This window comes from Podarcis filfolensis (genome assembly GCF_964270895.1).
Source record: "Podarcis filfolensis genome assembly, chromosome: 12".
Lineage (NCBI taxonomy): Eukaryota > Metazoa > Chordata > Lepidosauria > Squamata > Lacertidae > Podarcis > Podarcis filfolensis.
This window is the reverse complement of record NC_139614.1, coordinates 39,905,975-39,927,973: the sequence shown is the minus strand read 5'-3', so window position 1 is coordinate 39,927,973 and position 21,999 is coordinate 39,905,975. Positions and strand designations below refer to the sequence as shown.

The window sequence follows — 21,999 nt, the reverse complement described above, 5'->3', positions numbered from 1 at the left end:
TCCTTTTTTCTGTTCATCTCATATATTTCTAAGCTACCTTTGAAGTCTATAGCTTTACCTTGTTCTCTTGGAAGGGAATCCCATATGCAGTGATTTTTTTCTGGGAGGATGCAAGGGTACGCATACCTCTAAACATTTTGTGAAACGTTGTATTTTTGTCCATTTACTGTATTTTCTCCGATTTGAACTATAAAATGGTGATTTTCTTGAGTCAAAATGAGAGTACCCCTAAACATTTTTTTTAGAAAAAAAAGCACTGCCCATATGACAGGAGCCACTCCTGAGAAGGCCCTGTCTCTAATGTCAGCCAGGCTATTTGTTCTCAGAGGCAGCCACACAAGTAGGGCCCTCTGAAACTGATATTAAAACAACTCGCCTTGTACTCTCTCTTCACTATTGCCAGTCTGCTCCCTCATCTCTGTTTCCCTCTTCTACAGCAACAGGTATCACACTTCTCTCTGTGCGTGTCCGATCCATGTCACTGTCTCTTCTCCCTCTACATCACCTCAAGTCACTCTGTACCTTTGGCTCTGCTATGCTTATTATTTCTATTCTTTCTCTATCCCACATTTTCTCAGGCTGTGTACAGACCATACATTTAAAGCACGACTTTTCTCCCAAAAAATCCTGGGAACCATTGTTTACCTCCACAAGAACTATGATTCCAAGCACCCTGAACAAACTACAGTTCCCATGATTATTTGGGGGAAGTCACATGTTTTTAAGGTATGACATGTATACAGCATCAGTCTCCTCTTTTAGCATCTTCAGCCTCCCCACTGGAAACTGCTTTAATATAACAGTGCTTAGGTTTTTCCAGTCTTGCAGCAATTCCTACAATGTAGGAATTTCAGATATAGATGGGTCATGCAAAACACTAGCGATATCATAGTGTGCCTCTGAATCCAGGGCAAAAGCAACACATGCACTCTCGCTTCTTTATGCCCTATTCTTATGGGTGGGGCTTAGATGTTCTCACACAAACAATGGCTATTTAGAATTCGCCCAGGGAGTTGCATATTGGCAAGGAGGAGGTTGAGGTTGGCGCCTTGATCTGATGTTGTGCAGGCTTGCAGTAAGGTGTTTTATGGAGGTGACAATGGTTTCTTTCTCCTATGGTTCTGCATTTTTTAACAATGTGAAATAAAAACAACTGGGACTTGAAATATCACACACTTGTAAACAGAAATAAGGGATCTGGCCTTGTATGAAGAAGCAGAGAATGGAACTTCCTCCCATCCCATTTATGCTAATCTCACACAGAGAGGGTGTGATCTGGTAAACAGAGAACTGTGCTTGGATCTTGGATACTAAGACAGAAACTAGAATTACAAGCACTTTGTGCCATCTAGCAGAAACCTAAGCTCTGGTTTGGGCAGAAAGCTCTTGACTTGGGGAGTCGATAGCCATAAGTAACAAACCATATTCCGCATCTTTACTTATAACTATTTGGTGAAGTGCCCCAATAGTTCCACTGAAGCATTTCTTATTCCAAAATCTGCCCTGTCTACAGTTGTGTCCACTTTCTTACTTGCTTCTTGACTTGCTGTGCTCCTGTCATCCCATTTAACCAGACTGCTAACCTGACTGAAATGGTTGCCTGTCTTCTTCTCTGGCGATCACTTGTAGTCAAGTAAGATTGTCTTCCATGAATGGTGTGTCCGTAGATGACTGTGGAGAATGTCAGATGGGGCTGTAGCTCCTCCCCCACCATTCTCACTTGCCCCCATACACCAGAACTCAGGTGTCTCTGCCACAATAAGGGCTAGAAACTTAAAATGTGCTAAAATGTAAATAAGGGGAAACCTTCCACTGCAAACTAAGGGAGCAGGAGGACAAGCAATGTTTCTCAATGTGATGTAAACAGTCCCCAAAGCATCTTATTTCTAGAGGGTGCCATTTGTCTGCCTCCTTTCTGCGTCTCTCTGTATAATTTTAAACAATATGCCTCCATTCCAAAGCAGGATTTCATGTTTCTGGTGCAAAAATGCCCAAGACTGGGAGTGAAGTTTGCATGCTTCCTCCTGTGGTTGCATCCCTGCAAAGGACCCATTTTATGCCCACTCCTGTTTCATGCAATAGTGTGCTATGGCTGTTGCAACAAACTCAGGTTAAGCCTGGAACTTGGTGGTGGTTGGATTTAAGCATTGCTTTGAGTCAACCACCAGGGGGAAACCTGATCAAACATTCTTCCGTGGCTCCCGCTTCCCATTCAGCAAAAGAGTTCAATTCCCTGCCCCTGAATACTTAAAAACACCAGTTCACACTGCCATATCCTGCTAGACGTGGCTTGTCCACCATTCAGTCGGCGGCAAGGCTCTTAGTGCTGAAAATAGTGTTTCATCTAATCTTTTAAGGGGGGGTTGGGGAAATTATCCTACTTTGCAAACATATTTTTCTGGAGGCCACACACATTTCCAGTGGGTGTCTATTTGCTGTATTCCTATCAGCTTAGAGAACAGCCTGTAACCTCTGAGCCTGCCTGTCTGGTTATAAATTCCAGTCTGTTCCTCTAAGCTGAATATAGAGAGCAGCTGGCCGAAGCTAAATGAATAACACTGTCTCGCAAAACAATGGGGCCAGGCCCAACATGTTGCACAGGCATCTATTTCGAGTTCAGATATTTAAAGACCAAGGCAGCGTGACAGTCACGTTTACAGTCAGGTCCCAGCAGTTACAGGCAGAATGCAGACTTGGGCTTCAGACACAAACAAATTAACACCTTCAGCATTCGTAGTAAACGGAGTTTGCATACAGCTCCACAAAGAATAGCCTGCTAAAGGATTGGCAGGCACTTCTTATTTTACAGCATGGATTGTGCAGAAATATTTTCACTTGGCGGAGGAATCTTTCTGAAATACCAATTTTAGCTTCCTTCCTTCCTTCCTTCCTTCCTTCCTTCCTTCCTTCCTTCCTTCCTGTTTTACGCCCTCATAAAGGAAATCTTGAAAACATGACTAACTTTTATGTATTTCTTTGTCTATCGCATTTGTTCCTCCAGGGAACTTAGGACAGTGTACAAGGGTTCATGCTCACAACAGCCCTATCAGGTAGGCTGGGTAGAGAAACAACAGGCAGAGCCGCACAATACGTTTAAATCACATCCAATGCGCATTTAAAATGCTTGACTTCCCCCAAAGAGTCCCGGGAGCTGTAGTTCACAGTATTGTTTTGGGGAGCTAATGTGCTTTCAATGTCTACTGGATATTCTTTAAATGTATAATGTTGGCTGGTCTCAGGTTGCCCAGTGGGGCATGTACTCAGGACGATGTACTCAGTACTCAATGTACTCAGGACGAGTACTTTTAATTAATAATGTTTCTTAATCTTTTCATACATCATAATATGGTATCTATATCTATCTATCTATCATCTAGTTGTAAGTTGAGACAAAGAAATGTTGCAGTAAGTGACAACAAACAAACATTTTTTTCCTTTTGTAGCAATGCCAAAGATACTGCCTGAAGACCGAAGTGTGGGTCACTGGTTAAAGTACAAGTTTTTTCACAGGACTAGAAACACAGGCATGAACAAATAAGATTGAGTGGGAAGATTGCAATGGCATAGCTATAAGGTAAGTGCCAAAACTGGTCTTGTGAAGCAGGCCTGGTCTGAATCATCTCCTGCCAAACATTTGCTCCGCTCTGCCCAGAACATTATGCAGATGTTATATCCGCATGTAGTATTTTCACTTTCAAGGTGCATGGAGGTCACTAGTTAATCAGCATACCCAGAAAAAAGTAACATTCAAAGTCATATCATGTGGATCTTTGTGCTAGATAAAGCTAGCTTGCTCATGTGGTCTATATTTCATTCTGTTTCGTCCCCTGGCTTCATTTTGGAGGAACATACTAGAAGCCTTCACAGCAAACATGTCCTCCTCCATCACTTCAGCCACTTCTGCATCCTGACCCAAAGCACGTTTACTTGGCAGCATTACACTGACTTTAATGGGGATTACGCCCAAGTAACTTAATTCAAGGTTGCAGCGAATACTTTGCAAATGGCTTGATATAAAGAGAAAGTGTTTGGCGTTGCTTTGGATCAATGCCTTCTGTCTTTGCCAACCAGATCTTATGACCACTTTTTTAGGACCAGTTGCCTGCAGGAGTTATTTGACCTAACTGCTCTCTCCAATACCATCAGCTCTTCTGTTCTGTTTATAATCTAATTGCTTGATGGTACTGTCTCCCACCCAGAACATTTCAGTGGGTATGAATCCCTCCAGCCTAAACCTATCATCCTGCTGTCCCTCTCTCCTATTCTGTTTTGTTACTCTGGTTACTTGGCTGGAGCCATGAATGACTCCAACTTGAATTAGAGCTAATAAAAGTCACAGAGTCTAGACACTGCTCTGTGCTCAGGCCAGAAGCTGCAGCACCATCCCCAGGCACAGCCCTCGCCTCTCGCAGAGCACAGAACATCCGTTTTCTCCAAGGCTTCCTGCATGGCCAATGGGGCACCAGTTCTTTATGTCCCAGGAAATGTATCAAAATCCCTTCTCAAGAAGTGACAGGCAACCAGGGGGAATATAAACCACTTCCACATTTCTCGTATGAATTCCAGAAAGAGAAAACAAACCCTCAAGACTGTCTAGCCAAGACAGGGGAGTGACATTCACAAAACTTGTTTGCAGGTGTGTCAATTCAGTTAGGTGACTTTTTCTGATCTCTTCTGTTACAGTTGCTTGGATCTGCCTCGTGGGTGCACACACAGATCTCCCAGCTTTGCCTTGGAAGGCAAAGAGAGAAAACTCTGAATTATGCACAGTGTGCACTGACTCGGAGCTAAATTGGCTCCCACCTGCTACAAGTCCCAGGGAAGCATTTGGTGTTACTTGCTTATAAATAGCATACACCTCATGCAAGTGCTAAATTAAATTAGACTTAAAATATTCACACAGCCTACACCTGGTTAACTGCTAATGGAACCTAACGGTTGCAACATGAGTAAATGCTCTTTTTTTCCTCCTCCTACTTCACGACTGTTTGCCCCACTCTTGTCAAACATGGTGATTATTTGTTTGTTCTGGTTATAATATTCAAAGCTGCATTTTTGCTACTGTACTGGCGTAACTGTACTTCCAACGTAACACCCTCTCGCTTTCTCACCCAGTTGAACTTAAAACTTTCTGTACAGGGAGTTGTTCACATGGACATAATCACATGAAGGAACTAACATCTGACCAGTACGACCGATTCACAGGGGTGCAGCAGCTCATTTGCTTATTTCTTTGGGCATTTAAAGCCTACAAGAGCTCCCAGAATGGCATGCAACATGATAGAAAGAGATACATACAGCAAAAATCAAGCAACAGAAATTCCAAAAAACCCAAACGAAACAACCCCCCCCAACAACCTAAGAATGAAAACCAGAGCAACACTTTTTCCCCAGATGTAACGCTTGAGCAGATCACTGCCAGGAAGTGGTTCTGTCAATGTAATCACACCAGGTCAGACTTCCTACTCTCATAAAGATGCACACATGGTGATATTCTGTGTAGGGTGTTTTTGTTTTTTTTGTTTTTTTAGCATTTAGGATATTGCCTTATACTGAATCTGAGCTTATGTTGTCTCGGGGCAACTCTGCAAGGTCTGCAGGCCTAAATAGCTATTTCTGGAACTTGCTGGAGTCCAAGTGCACAGGGTCTACTGATCACCCCATCTACATGCTTAGTGACATTCTCAAAAGTTTAGAAAGACAGGATTCTACCTTGCAGAAGCATGTTGTTCTTCAGCGAGACTTGTTCTTCTACACCAGGGGTAGGCAACCTAAGGCCCGGGGACCGGATGCGGCCCAATCACCTTCTCAATCTGGCCCACGGACGGTCCGGGAATCAGCGTGTTTTTACATGAGTATAATGTGTGCTTTTATATTAAAATGCATCTCTGGGTTATTTGTGGGGCATAGGAATTTGTTCATTTCCCCCCAAAAAATATGGTCCGGCCCACCACATGGTCTGAGGGACGGTGGACCGGCCCACAGCTGAAAAAGGTTGCTGACCCCTGTTCTACACACTTGGTAAGTATGTATTTTATAACTTTTTAACTTTAAGAGTGGAGTATTGCAGTGCACTCTATGTGGTGAGTTTGGAAATTGCACTTAGCGCAGAATGCTGACTATTAGCAGGCACCTTTGCTATATTATTTTAGGTGCCTACTAATATATACTGTAGCTATAGCTATAGCTATTATCAACCCTATCTGGGCATATAATTTAGTTATGTATATTTTTTTCTAAATTTTGCTGATTTTATCTGTATATTATTGATAATTATTTTACTGTTTTATGTACACTGCTTAGAGTTTTTACTGCAGTTTATAAAATTTCTTAAATAAATCTTTTTTCCAAATTACCTTTTCTTTTCTCTTTCTGTTTTTGTTTTTATTTAGATTAGTTTATTTTATCTTATTGTAGTATGAAAAAGCTTTAATAAAATCACATTATTCTTAATAATAAATTTCTTACATCTGCTTGTCAGCATCTTGGGCTTGGTGGAACCTTTCCTGATCTGAGAAATATGTAAATATTATGGAAGTTTGAATAAATCAAGCTTTCTGGAGAGAACTGACACCCTTGACTTTCAGCTTCCTTTTTCATAGTCCCCTTATTTTTTATCTTTATAATTTTCCTCTTTTGAAGCCAATGTGACTGTTTTGTACCCCCTTATTCACTTACGTATATACTGCATTTTGGAGCGGTATGTTTCACCAAAACTTGCATCACAAACCAGTTCCTGGAACCCTCTTGGGATTAAGTATAGCAACTAGGATGGGTGCTCTTGACCAGACTCTCATCACACCACTTTCAAAGGATCTGCACTGATTAGTGATTCATTCTGAAGCCCAATTCAAATTGCTTATGCTAACACAGGGGTCGGGCAAGGTTTATCTTGCCTGGGCTGGATCGGTCCCGCGGAGATCCCTCCGTGGGCTGGACTGTGTGCGCGCCCACAATTTTTGGCGTCTGTGTCTGTGCAGACGTGATTCCCAGCATCTGCACGTGCGCAGACGCGATTTCTGGCACTGCGGAAGTGAGTCCTTGCATCGCACTGCGCCGGTTTAGCACAGTGCACGAGCGGGCACCTCAGTTCGGGGGCGGCTAGTGGGCTGGTCAAACGACCTCCACGGGCTGCTTCCAACCCATGGGCCTTAGGTTGGTGACCCCTGTGCTAACATAAAAGGTAAAGGTAAAGGACCCCTGACAGTAAAGTCCAGTCGTGAACGACTCTGGGGTTGCGGCACTCATCTCGTTTTCTTGCCCGGGAGGCCGACGTTTGTCCGCAGATAGTTTTTCCGGGTCATGTGGCCAGCATGACTAAGCCGTCTCTGGTGAAACCAGAACAGCGCACGGAAACACAGTTTATCTTCCTGCTAGAATGGTACCTATTTATATACTTGCACTTTGACATGCTTTTGAACTGCTAGGTTGGCAGGAGCTGGGACTGAGCAATGGGAGCTCACCCCGTCGCAGGGATTTGAACCGCCGACCTTCTGATCAGCAAGCCCTAGGCTCAGTGGTTTAGACCACAGCGCCACCTGCCACACTGTGCTAACATATAAAGCCCTAAATGTATTGGGACCCAAATATCCAAAGGAACAATTCATCTGCAGGGCAGGCCCTTATTGTGGTCCCAACATGAGGTGAAGTTTGAGGAGTGGTGGCATGTGAAAGAACCGTCTATGCAGCAGCACCTTGCCTCTGGGAGGACCCATCGCCAATCCTGCTAACTTTTCATTGGTTGGTGAGTACACACTTCTTTACTATGCTATGCTATGCAATTTTGCAGAGAGAATACTACTGCCTAAGAAAATATAAGTAACAGAAGCAGAGAAATCTCAGGTGCCTTCAGCTCAACTGGAGTTGTGTATAGAAGGCTTACAGTTTTCCAAATATATATTCACCTGGGATATAGCCATCAAATTTGGGGAAGCTTGCAGTTAAGGAGTTCTGGGAAGGTAAGCAGGAAGGGAAACAATATTTGTTTAGAGTTACCATAATTATTGTATTGTTGTTCTACACACACACACACACACACACACACACTGATACAGCATATACTAACACATCACTACATATTAATATTCCTGTGGTTGCAGATCTCCCACAGAAACAACTAAGTTTGAATGATCCTTCGGGTGCCAAACAACATTGATACTAACAGCCGATGTCTAGTGCTTAGGGCTTTGGAGATAAGCTTTTATGACGTTAACATGTAAATATTCCAAAATCTGGATTTATAATATAACTCACTTGCTGAATATGCATACCTGAAACATCTCAGCTATACCTGTCACTGCTAATTAGAAAAAAAAAGGTCTAAGGGGCTTAAATCTAAGCCTACTTAATACACAGAAAACTATTCAACTTATCACTTGAGCTGGGTACCTGAAGAATGTTTAACTTGTATGTGAATTACTTAAAACTGCAGATTAATAACCAAGTCTGTCCTACTTTTCTGCAGACATGTGATGATCTGTGTAAACAGGCTTTCAAGCTACACTTGAATTAGGGTCTATTCAGAAGACCACCTAAGTGGGTATTAGCTGCTAGAAAAGAGTAGATCTATCGGCTGGCTGTACGAATCTAATGCCAGGCATTGTTTATGTAAACCATTGTGAACATCGTTTTTCAGCTATTTGTGTCAGTGCTCCAGAATCTGAATCTTCTGTATCATAGCAGGTACACAGAGCAGGTTCAACATAAATTGGTAACCCAATCTGCAGGTTCTACAGTTCCTTTGCAACGATTGCTGTGTTGTGTGAATGGACTCTTAAGTGTGAGTTCCCAGTGAACTTTGGAGGTGCCACATAAATGTCTGAGGGAGGCAAATGAAGGCCATCTCAGAGCTGGCTCCAGCTGGATATTCCTCTGCTCACAGACTCACACCCGGGGCAAACTTCCACCAGCTCTCTTAGAAAAAAAGCACTGAATATAACACACAAAAATACTGAGTGTTGCATATTTCCCTAAAGCTCAGTATGGAGAGAATCCAGAAGTAATGCTAATGTTCAAAAATTGGGGGCCAGCCAAACTGATTCCCAGTCTTTTAGTTTCTGTTTCTGTGTTTATATTCCTGGCCAATAGGCATCCAAAATGGCAGCAGAGTTCAGTTGGTTCCTTCTTTTGTTTCCCAGTGCAAAGATTTTCAAAGTGACATTATGGGAACATATGGGAATAGAGGCCACAGTCACACAAACCATTACTTCAGTTTTAACAAATGCACTTCAAAATGGCAGGACACTTTGAACTGGCAGGACACCGAGGAAGGGGAAGAGGGTCCTGGCGAGGGGTGTAGCCAGGACTGGTATAGACTGAGACAAGCTGAAGATGGGGAAGGGAGGTTGGGGGCTTAGGAGGTACTCACCAGACATCAGAGGACGTTGCAGGGGCAGCTGACAGTTCAGGGGAGCCAGGAGAGGGGGGGCACCTCACCAGAATCAGAGGTGACCCCATCTTCACAGGCACAGCCAGCTCTGATGCACCAGGAACAGCAGGAAGCACACTCCAGGAGACTAAGTCAGGCAAGGGAAAAAAGCCTAGCTCACTACTGGACTAGGTGGAGATCATGGGCCTTGTTAGTTCTGGGAGTAAACTCAGGGCAGGTGAGAATCACATGCTTCATTAAGAGGAGAGACACAGCTACTCAGCTGGAGCTAACTCAGGTGCAGCAATCAAGATTGGGAAGGATAAAAAGGAAGCAAGGCAACAATTCTGCGTCTACTCAGCTTTCTCTGTTGATGAACTATGGCTTGGCTGCTTTGCCCTTGGGACTGTGTCCCTTACCTGTTGGCACACCAGAGTTCAGGATACCTTGTTGCCTGAGTACAGTGGTACCTCGGGTTAAGTACTTCATTCGTTCCGGAAGTCCGTTCTTAACCTGAAACTGTTCTTCTTCTGCTGCTGTGCCGCTGGAGCACGATTTCTGTTCTCATCCTGAAGCAAAGTTCTTAACCTGAAGCACTATTTCTGGGTTAGCGGAGTCTGTAACTTGAAGCGTATGTAACCTGAAGCATATGTAACCTGAGGTACCACTGTACTTGTTTGCAAGAACACTGCAGGTTTAGAGACTGCATTTCATTTTCTCCGCATGCTGCTGTCCTTCGTAGAGAGTGTGGCTATTGCACTACAGCAGCCTGGCTGGGGCTGATGGGAGTTGTAGCCCAAAACATCTGGAGGCCCTCAGGTGTAGAGAAGAACAACCAATAACACCTAGAGCATCTCTATACAAAAAGTGGTTTACAAACAATTTCCTCTTCCCAGGGAACTCTGGGAAATGTAGTTTTTTTAGATGAATTCAGGGGAACTAGGAATCTCAGCATTCCCACTAAATGACATTTCCTAGGATTCTTTAGGGAAAGCCATGCCTGTAAGCTCGTATAAAACCAACAGAAGGCTGGACATAAGTCTCCTGAGGATAAAAAAGCACCATGTATTATTCCTTTTCTTTTAAACTGCCCATTATTGCTGCAAAAACGGTGTGAGTGCAGGTGTGCATTTGAGTGAGTGAAGCACCTGGCTGGCCACAATGCTCATCCGAATGTGTTTGGATCAGTGAGTGGCAACTTGTACAGGATTGGCCCCGCAATGAAGCCTGACCACCATAACCACTGTGGCCTCTAAACACATTCCCCGCCCAAGTGTTATATCCTTAATAGACAATTCTACATTAGAAGAAGGCAATGCATTTAAATAAAATCTGCACCTGCTAGTTCAAAAACATAGGTGCAAATGTAGACATTTAAAAAGAAACTGAGTGCATCCCATCACAGCGGAGAAGCCTGTGGCCGGGTGACTCGTGTGCCTGCTCAGTCTGCTGTCCAGATTCACACATTCATGGGCCTCTCCTGCTCTCCCTTCTTAGGGTTGTCTGCCTTGGAACCAGGCTTGGACTGAGCAGCCTTTCCAAAGGACAAGGCCTTCAGACAGAGGACAGTCCTATGTAAAGTAGGACGGACAGTCCTACAAAAGGTTTACTCCAAAGGCCTGTTGCCAAGGCGATGGGGATAGCCAAGCAGCAGTGCCGAAGCCTTATGGCCTGGGCCCCATTCACAATGGGTCGTAGAAAAGGCCACGCCAGCGGCTTCGGCCTATAAAACGCTTTTGGAAGCAGAACTGCTCCTGGCTCTCCTCTTGCCGTAGTGCGGCTCTGCCCTCCCGCAGTCTGAGATTTAAAAGCCCAATCTGGCCCAGTGTATAGAACCACCGAATGGGGGAAGGGCCCCTGGGGATAGATAAATAATGGACTCCAAACTCCCCTCAGGCCCCTTTTATCTACTATTCAGTTTGCTGAGAGGAGGTGCTGAAAAGAGCCTGTTCATATTCAGATGTCTGCTTTTGTCTTGATGTTCTAATTTAGGGTGGGCCCAGTTAAACACTTGAACGCCCTCACAGGCCTCTGTAATGCCCAGGATGAGATGTGCTCACATTCAAGGAGAAAATGTTTATTTTATTTTATTTATTTTTTAAAAAAGCAAAACAAAACAGAAACCCTAAACTTCAGCACAGACCTAGCAGCTCACTGTGTTTACGTATGATCAAATATTAGGCTGACTTAAAATGATTCTCCTCCTACAAGACAGTAACACCTGAAATTCTCCCCTCCCCTTTTTTATTTTGGTAAAAGGGCAAGGATCAGGAAGTTTTGCACAGCTATGGGAAACAAAAGTGTATCAATTCAGATAATTTCTACACAGGGGTATAGTTCAACTGAGAGCATTATTTAACATGCCACATGTATCTACTGTAAAAAAAAAGGCTTTCAAAAAAAATCTAGACTATATTCTAATGTTTTAAAACCTAGAGTTGGACTCTTGTCTCTCTGCTTCTTGTATTTTAGTGGCAGATCTTCTGAAAATTATAAGAATCAATATGATCCTAAACAAATACTGTTCAGTTTCTCCAGGCTGTTGTGCATCATCATGGCATCAAAATGCAGGCATGTCTGAAGAACATAGAGCCTGGTGCTGCAGGGTCACCTTCATAGGCAAATGGATCATACTGCGAAAGTGGAACGCTACCAGGTCTCCTGATGTGGATTAAGGAGTGAAAGAGCTCCTACATATCACAGCTCATGAATGAACAGGACACAGGGAAAGAGGAAGGGGGGGGGAATTCAAAATATCTGATGGAATTTCTTAGAATTCTATGCAGTCTGAATAGCAGAAAACAGGTTTCTTTCCTTGTGCTACCCACCCACCATCAACACAATGTTTTCTTTTTATTTCCTTGCCTCCTTGCTTTCTGTTTCTCCTTCAAGCAGAAGAGTTTCTCCTTCAAGTCCTCAAAATATTAAATTCCTGCACCACAGTAACTCAGAGCATGACCAGCCCTGTTCTGTGAAACAGAATCCAAGTTGAGAAATGGCTGGCACCTACTATACATAGATGGAACAAGCAATATATGTTGTTGAATATTGTATGTAATTCCAGACTGAGTGACTGTATTCGTACTTAAGCCTTATTTGGCCACTCTAAACAGGGGTAATTGGAATCATCAATTACACTATAAATTAAAATGTGTATCAGCTGGTAAAGAACAACTTCCTCTTTTCCATTGGCCTAATCCCAAATCCGACCATCTATTATAGTCAGTGCCATTCAATTTCATCTGAACAGATTTACACAACACACAGCTGGCAATCATATAACACCCGCAATTTTTTGTGCAATTTTTTAATGTATCCTTGTTCATTGAGTTTACCAAAAACTGAAAAGGGTTAGCTGTTCTCCTTGTTTCTGGAACTAACTGGTTCAAGAAGAGATACATAACACAGAACAGTGTAATATGGATATTATAATGCCAATTGCTAAAGCAGGCAACATTTGTCGTTAGATGCAGCCTAGTCACTGGATAATACTGAGAAATGACTGATCCATTCTAATTGTTACTGAAAACAGAGTGATGGGAAAAAACCAACAATATTGCAAGCAGTTACATCCTCTGGCTTGTGGGACATTGTAATGGACTTGCCTATGGACCTAGAGACAGCTAATGAAAAGATACATGAATTCTCCTAACAGATTTTTCAAATGCTTAAAAGATCTTTACTCCAGAGGCAAAAGTGGATAGAGCCAGTGCCAAAAATAGATGGTACAACCCCTTTCCCCACATTTTTGCCTACATGAAAGTAGGCCATGGGCTGCATGAAATTAAGCTGAGGTTGCTCACTCCTGATTTGATTTAGCAGGGGTTTTCCCACAAGAATGCAGACATGCCCATCAGTTTCCTACAATACTTCTTGAAGAATCACAGTGGATATTGTTTAGTGTCTGTTTAATAGATTAAAGATCCTAACAGATAAAAAGTCAGGAGGGAAAAGCAAGGGTTGCAACAGCAACAACAAAACCATATTCTTGGATTCTTCAGCAGGAGCTGGCTGGCGGGGTGGGGGGTGGGGAGGCATTTTAATTACATCTCTAGCAAACAGAGTGCTGCTTTCATGAAGTTTCCAAGCTGCTCTGCAGTTTGTTCAGGTGACAAGCAAATGTCTGAGCAGACATATGGCGAGGTGAGGAATCAGTCTGTGTGGGTTGAAGATAACACTGCCAACTCACCTTCTGCCACTGCTGGGCAATTAAGGCAATTCAGCATCTCAGTGTGTTTTTCCTGGATGTTTACAAGTGAAAAAGAAAGAAAATACTTGCAAAGTCTGGGTGTGCTTTGATTGCTATTGTGGTGCTTCTGTACCTGAAAACTGTGCAGTAAAATGGTCTTGGGAAGCTGCAGACATTAATTAATCCTGTGATTTTGAAAATGACTAGGCAAGGCCCCACAGTCCTTTTGCATGATGAAATAGTAATCTGAGAAACATAGGAAATATACTAGGCCAGACTTTTTGACCACGTAGCTCAGGGTTAGGAAAACTTTTTCAGCCCACAGGCCACATTCCTTTCCTGGCAATCTTCTGAGGGCCACATGCCAAACTTTGTCAAGTGAATTAAAATTACTGTGGGAAGTATAGGGCAGCTCTGCTATTCAGGTATTTAGGACTATCTTAGATGATGCGATCTTTGAAGTCTGTCGATCGAGATGTGGCTGGCTTTCCTTTAATAACTAAGACAGGGGTCAGCAAACTTTTTCAGCAGGAGACTGGTCCACTGTCCCTCAGACCTTGTGGGGGTGGGGGACTATATTTTGAAAAAAAATATGACCGAATTCCTATGCCCCACAAATAACCCAAAGATGTGTTTTAAATAAAAGTAAACATTCTACTCATGTAAAAACTGCCGATTCCCGGCCCGTCCGCGGGCAAGATTTAGAAGGCGATTGGGCCTGATTTGGCCCCTGGGCCATAGTTTGGCTACCCATGATCTAAGATATCCACTATACAGTAGAATTACTTTTTTTGTTTGTTCTTGTTTTACACTCCAATTTGATCTCTCAATTGCACAGTGTTTGGAGATCCTTATTTGCTTTCCTAGGGGAGACTGTCATCAAAGCAGGCGAGAACGAGGGAGAGAGAAAAAGGGTAAAGAAAAATAAAACACCCGTGATAGATTAACTTTGGCGTTTAGGGCAAGTTTATCACCTTAGGGCATGAATCAAAGAGTAAAAATAATATTTTACCGACGGTAAATCTCTTTGGAAGCGAATTAAGATGGCTGCTGTGAAGAAATGCATTCAAGCTCTTTTAGCAATTACAGCAACATCAGGAGCAGCTACTGCAGGGACCGTTTGGGGCACACAATTCCCCCTTCCCCAAGGTTCTTCATTCATAGTAACTGGAATGGAGAGATAATATTTGCCCCGCAGACATGGCACAGTGAGTCAGTTTTACAGGGCATCGCCGCTTGTCCCTTTGCAACTGTGGGTTGAGGAAGCTGCTCCCCAGTGCCTTCCAGCCCTCTCCCACAGCTGGAACAATAACAGCCTATGCCTGTCCGGCTAGCCTGGATTATAATCCGGCAGCAGCCGTGGAGGATCTCAGGTGGAGCTTTACATCATCTTCTAATGTAAACAGCATTGTATGAGAGCCTGACAGTCCCCCAGGATTTCCACTGAGCAGTGATTGATGCGAAAAGGGATGGAATTGCCATGATTCGGCATCAGTCACAGTTCTCTCTTGGCTCTAAAGCTGACCCTGTTAGCACAGTCTGACTTGGATCATTTGTCTCAGAAGTACCGAGGGATTTTAAAACAGCTGTGGATTCAACCATTTCAAACGGGAACATACTTCTGGTTTGTGGTAAGAATAAACATACATCATATGCTCTTCAGAGCCCAGGGGCTCCTCGTTCTTGGCTTGCTTTCCGGCTCTCTCACTCTCTTTCTCTGCTGCTGCTGCACTTTCTCTCTGCTATTCTCCCCCCTCCCCCCCGGCTTGTTTTCACTGCTTTCAACTTACGCCCACCTTTGTCCTCGCACATCTTCCCTCCCCAAATTAATATACTTCCCTTTCCATCTCTTCTGATATAAGTGAGCAGGTGGGTGGGAGAAGTGTGTCCAAAGTCGAGAAACAATTGTGCATTTGGCTGTTTTGTACATCTAAGGCAGGTGGTGTGTCTTTGGGGTTCTGCTTTTTTGTTTTGGTTTTTCAGCATCTTAAACTAGTTTCCACTTTGAACAGCATCCAGGCAGCGCAGCAATGAAAGAGATGCATTAAAGTGCAATAAAGATGAAACCTGTCAGTCCTGCTGCATTTCTAGTACGGCTGGCTTCTCAGAAGTGTAAGCTTTCAGCGATGAAGAAGAGGGCCTCTTTGGTGCTGCTGCTCTGATTCCCTTCCTGCAAAGGCTCACCTGGTGCCTAACTTAAGAGCCTTTTGAAACCAGGTGAAGTCCTTTAAAAAAAAAATTGCCATTGTAACTGATTTCTGGGTTTTACATGCTGTTGTGGTGCTTGCACTCATTTTTAGGGATGAAAGTGAATGCGGCTTATAAAGTTTTGATTCAGTGTTCTGAAAATGTTCTGTGACTGGGAACCCTAAACACACAGGGTTCCCAATTTACTTATTATTTATTTATCATTACAATTTTGTCCAGCTTCTCTGAGGAGCTCAAAGTGACACACATACTTCACCTCCACCCCCACTCAATTTTATCCTCACAACAACTCTATGAGGTTGGTTTTTAAATGTTAATGTTTTATTATGCTTTTTATAAATGTTGGAAGCCGTCCAGAGTGGCTGGGGAAACCCAGTCAGATGAGTGGGGTACAAATAAATTGTTATTGTTATTGTTATTAGTTAGGCTGAGAAACTGTGGCTGGCTCAAGGTCACACAGTGAGCTTCATGGCAGTGTGGGGATTTGAACCCTGGTTTCCCAGATCCTAGCCTGACACTCTGGTCACTACAGCATTACTTGCTCTTTGCAAGCGAGACTGAGTTCGGTCCTTTCAGACCTTCCCTCCTAATGTGGAAAGACTGTGAATGGAGGAGACTGTCACATGTGACCTGCACCCTCCCTCCATGGACAGAGCTTTTAAAAGTACCTGGATAGCATTACCTGTGCCTTTTCTGTCAGAAATGGGATATACATTCACCCCAAAGGGCTTTTGATGTATAACATATTTTAGCTTGACAACTGCTAGATTTTAATGTGTAACATCTTTTAACTTCACCACCACTGGCTTCCATGGTGTTGATTACAGTATAACAATCTGTGACATTTGTATATGGCAACATCATAGTGTTTTATCCTTTTGCTATAAGCTGCCCGGGATGCGGGTGGCACTGTGGTCTAAACCACTGAGCCTCTTGGGCTTGCTGATCAGAAGGTCGGCAGTTTGAATCCCCGTGACGGGGTGAGCTCCCATTGCTCGGTCCCAGCTCCTGCCAACCTAGCAGTTCGAAAGCACACCAAAAAGTGCAAGTAGATAAATAGGTACCATTCCAGCGGGAAGGTAAATGGCTTTTCCGTGCGCTGCTCTGGTTTCGGTGTTCCGTTGCACCAGAAGCGGCTTAGTCATGCTGGCCACATGACCAGGAAAAACTGTCTGCAGATGAACGCCGGCTCCCTCAGCCTGTAAAGCGAGATGAGTGCTGCAACCCCAGAGTCGTCTGCGACTGGACTTAACTGTCAGGGGTCCTTTACCTTTACCTTTTTTTAATATAAGCTGCCCAGGCTACAATAGGAGAAAAGCAGTATATCCATTTATATTATAAATCAGCTTCCCATAGGTCAGCAGTACCATGGTTTACTGGGAATGTGATGTGATAAACTATGACTAGGCCTCAAATGGAGCCTGCTGCAGTAGTGTGTGTGGTTAGACTCACCTGCTCAGGTCACCTGGAGGGGCAAACGCCATAGCACGGCGTCTCTTAGTTTCTCCTGCACAAAGGGGTCAGGTTCATTGGATTAAACTGTAGTGGGGCCTAAGGCATGTAGGATTGGGGCTGTCAAAATAGTTCACACGCTTCAGTTTCAGCAGAGGTTTCTTGGGAGCCAGTATGCAGATTTCTGCCTGGACCTCTACAGGTGTGAATTAATATGCCTGATTCGCACAGGTCTCTTCCAGTTCAGATAATCTCAGGACGCCCTGCTCCACTGAGATAAAGTTACCTGCTTCCATCCGCTTTCCCAACTATTTTTCCATCTTCCGTCTCTTTATTTCCTCTGCAGCAACTCCATCCCAAGAGACATCTGCTATGAGGAGCGATAAACTGAGAAACGGAATAATTACCACAGCTTGCGCTGTCTCAAACAACCTTCGGTGCTCACATTTAAATTGCTGGCACAGAAAGCCAAGAATATAACAGGGTAAAACAAGTTCCCAGCCACATCTGCCCCAAAGCGAATGTTTCTTTGCCACATGAAGGAAACTGAAGCTTTTATTTACAGACGTCCTCCAGCCGGTGTTAAATGAAGCCAATCTGGTTCCCAGGATATGATTCTACTGTGTTAAATGATGGGAACACTACTGTGCCTTTCTCCCCATAGAGGACTCCGTGGCCTATCGGAGAATTGCAAGTTGGGAAGGACTGACTTGGAATCCCATTTTTCAACGCGAAGTGGCTACTTCCCACCCACCCCTCTGAAGTTAGCCCCGAAGGCTGTGTGGGATGATCTGTGGGCTTCTGATCAGAGGGAAAGAATGGCAGCAGTTTTATTCCAAAACGCAGCTGTGGATTAATATCACAAAGAAGAGTTTAGCCGGGCTTTTTTTCTTTTCTTTTCACAGTTCATTCACATAATGAATGTGAATGTCAAGATACCTTCATCTGAAGTCTGAGCGCTTTGGAACAAAGCAAAACAAAACAAATTTAGTGGAGGTGTCAAGTTTCAGGAACGCAGGAGCGGAGGTGGCGAAAAGCTCCACACAGGCTCAGCAATTGCTTTCTCTTCCATCATCCTGCCTGGATAAAATATGACCACACTCCTGTCTTCTGCTCCACCCACTCCCAAAGGAAGAGACGGTTGAGAATGTCTACAGCTTTGGCGCATGAAAGGGCTGCAGTTTCTATGAGACAAGCTGTATTTTTTAGGAGGGGGGAGAAAGAACACCTTTTAGAAACTAACTTGGAGTAAATTTGAGGTTAGGAAATTCTCTGAGCCCTTCCGTAGTAGCCCTTATTAATATAAGCTTGTACTATTAGCACAAGGCTAAGCATCCAGTTTTCACTAATTTCCCATTTGTGCTGCAGCCTCTTTGCTATATGCCCTACAAAGAATCCTCCAAGCCACAAGAACAGCTCTTGTTAGGGGCATGAGAGGCTGCAGTGGGTAGGATGCCTTGCCAGAAATCAGATATGCACCTTGCACAAGCAGAAATGTAAAACCCTAATGCAAAACCAGTGTAGACGTCACTGAGACAGGAGTGTGAACATGCTGGGAATGTGGAAGGCATTGAGGTGTTGTTCCTGATGATGGTAAATTGCCCACTTCTCCATTGTCTCTTGAGACAGTCGGATCTCAATAACAGGAGCACACAACCATCCGTGGTCACAACTGATAGCCTCCCCGCCCCCACATTTTAAGTATTCAAAGCACTAATGAATTCTTACAACCAGAATGTTCACCCTCATGTTGCAGACGGCACCAAGAAATGGTGACTCATCTAAGGCAACAGGGAGTTTTCGGCAGAGGTAAGATGTGAAACAGGAAGCTCCGATCATAGGTGGCATCCTTAGGACACAATTAGACAAGATAGCAGGAGAAGTGCAGTCAGCTTTCCTGAATGTTTTAAAGAAGCTAAATGCACCCACATAGCAGAACTGTGCCACTGTGGAAGAGGAGGTGTTAAACATCCCCCTTCCAGTTTCCTAGAAGTAGTCTTCGCTGCATAGGTGTTGGGGGTTAATTATATTATCTGAAAGGAAGCGAGTGCAATCAACTTAAGGAGCCGCCAGGGGAGATTTTTTGGGGGAGGAGATAGCTCCAAAATGCTGTCCTCCCAAGGGGCCTCTGGAGCCATCCCGTAAGGCCACCAAAACTTTAATGGGCCTCCTACTTTTGTTACTGATGGAGGGACTGTTAGCACTTCCAGTGTCACTGCAGGTAACATTTGCACAGACAAGTAGTTCAATTTCACACCTGCCCTCCATTCTCTTTCTTATTGGCTATGACCTGGTGTACCTGAGACATTCTGCAAACAACCACAAAGGAGATCAAAAGAATTGATGGTATCTGTGCTGATGAGGCACAGGGCGCAGGGCACTTATAGCGGCCCAGGAGCCATTGCAGGGCAACGCTTTCCTGCCCTGCTCAGAAAAATTATAGTTACATCGTGAGCTGAAAGTAACATTGGAGGAACCGCACTGTAGCTCCTTCCCAAACCACTGTCTCTTCTTCAGGAGCAAAGGTAGCATGGAGGTTTGCAGGGGAGGAATAAAACACATTAAAATGCCTCTAAAGTCAACAAATAATTACTCAATTTAAAAAGTATGAAAAACCTAAGTGGCCATCCTCAACCCCAAATTCAATCCGATCAAGTTTTGGTTCTGGAAAGAGATGGAAGGGAAGGGAAGTCCAGGCCAGAGCCTGGGTGCCACAGCTGACAAAGTCCTATCTCTGGTCTCCACACACTTTTCTTCTGGAGGTGGTGGGGAGGGGACATGGAGCAGGGCCCCCAGTTATGACTGCAGAATATGGGGCAGGTTCTTTGGGGAGAAGTGGTCCTTCAATTAGTTTGATGGGAGAAGATAGGTTTCCACAAAGGAAGTTTGCCTGGTGCCTAAAGGCGTATAATGAAGGTGCCAGGTGAACTTCCCTGGGGAGAGCATTCCACAGATGGGGAGCCACTGCAGAGAAGGCCCCTTCTCATGTTGCCACCCTCTGGGCCTCTCGAAGAGGAGGCACATGAAGAAAGGCCTCAGAAGATGATGGGTACAGGTAGGTTCATATGGAAAGAGGCGGTCCTTGAGGTATTGTGGCCCTGAGCCATTTAAGGCTTTATAGGTCAAAACCAGCACTTTGAATTGGGCCCAGAAACTAATTGGTAGCCAGTGCAGTCAGACCAGGATCGGTGTAATATGCTCAAACCGTCTACCAGTGAGCAACCTAGCACTAGCTGAAGTTTCCGAACCGTCTTCAGAGGCAGCCCTAACCTTTTACCTGGCAGTAGCCTGACCTGTAAGAGATGGTTTATCTTACTGGTCAGTTCTGTCAGCATATTTCAACAGATTACTACATAAATTTGAGAGCCTTCATTCTGCATCTGGTCTCTATTATTTACAGGCTTTTAATTCACTGAGTAGTTCTGCCATGGACTTATCCATTACAAAATACTTGGCAGGTCGTTGCATTGGAAAGGTGTCAGCCTGTGGCCAAAGTTGCAGGGGGAACAAACCCTAATAATAAGTTGGTACCTGTAGGAGCCAGGCCTATTGCCTTTATAAAATAATCTTATTCTTTAATCACAAATTGTTTTATAGGCTTCTGCTAGTTTTTGTTTATTATTTTAACAATGGTAAATACAAGGTGGATGGGGAAACAGGGAATAAATATGTTAAATAAACAGTGCAGCAGGGGAACCCCAAATTTAGTATTGTGCTGCCTGGCAAATCAGCTTAGCTATTCCAGTTATTATGGAAGATATCAACAAACCATGCGTTCATTTAGAATCTGAACAGATAGAGGGGCTTCCCTTTCATGCCCTGAGAATAAATTCAGAAATAATCCACATATAGCTAATCATTTTCCCCAGTGCTTCTGTGTTGACAGCGGTGGATTTGGCACTTTCTAATTTCAGTGGCACCCTGTGTGACACTAAAATTTGGCGCCCCCTGCTTCTCATGCTCTGTTCTACAGCAAAACACCTCTCCCCACCCCCAAACTGATATGGAAATGTGGAGAACTGAGGACTTCAAAGATGAGAAACTGAAATGGCCAGATTCACCCATCCCTAGCTTCTGTTTCAGTCAAAGTGAGCACATGGCCACATATTGCCTAAGGCAGCGAGTAGGGAAACTTTCTACCTTCAAGGAACCCTTTCCGTACTGACTTGTCTGCTAATGGATCTCTGCATGTTGAAGATGATTTGGGAGCATCTTCCAAGGTGGTCCCTCAGTTCTCATTGGAGGCTGGTCACTTGGGGCCCGACTCACTTCCAATTGCATGGTCTAGAAATGCGCCCGAGAGCACCTCCTGTGGCGCTCGCTGTGCATGGGCAAAGGAAGACCACCAGTGCTGAGCAAACTGGCAGAGAGGGTGTCCACCTTGCCGCACTGTGCTTTAACACCCCCCCACCCCAGAGCATGCCCAGTTGGCATGATTGGCCAGCTAAGCCCACTCCCAGAGGGCAGCCCTGCCCAGAGCCACCAGCATGGCCAAGCGCCAGCAGGCAGGCAGCTAGTCTCTGGCCCCCAGCCAGATCACTGTGGGGACCTGGTCAGGCCCTGGTCAGGCCACAAAAACGCCCACCTAACACCTTTGAAGCAGAACGCAAGTGGTGGCAAACAGTCACAGTCACATCAGGCAGCAGATTCCCAAAGAGCAACATGGGCAACACTCCCCCCACCAAGGCTGCAACCCAGTTTCCAGTTAGAAACTCCTCCCTCTCCGTCTTTGACAATTCTCGCAGCCAAGCTGTCTTAAATATGCACACCAACTCTCGTTTCC

At 44.3% G+C, this 21,999-nt stretch overlaps 2 long non-coding RNA genes across 2 annotated transcripts in view; one reads left to right on the top strand and one right to left on the bottom strand.

The window, feature by feature from the left end:
• The window catches only part of LOC310746306, a 42,568-nt gene extending 32,433 nt beyond the window's left edge, over positions 1–10,135 (bottom strand). Inside the window, exons 1-2 of the long non-coding RNA XR_014540606.1 lie at positions 10,033–10,135; positions 9,368–9,821 (exon numbers count right to left, since the gene is read on the bottom strand). This is a non-coding gene — a long non-coding RNA (uncharacterized lncRNA). The remainder of the gene's footprint in view (positions 1–9,367; positions 9,822–10,032) is intronic.
• Positions 10,136–11,605: 1,470 nt separating this feature from the next.
• On the top strand, positions 11,606–20,787 carry LOC310746307. The gene is made up of 3 exons (XR_014540607.1): positions 11,606–11,698; positions 15,569–15,773; positions 17,563–20,787. It is a non-coding gene; the product is annotated as an uncharacterized lncRNA (long non-coding RNA).
• Positions 20,788–21,999: the final 1,212 nt, after the last annotated feature.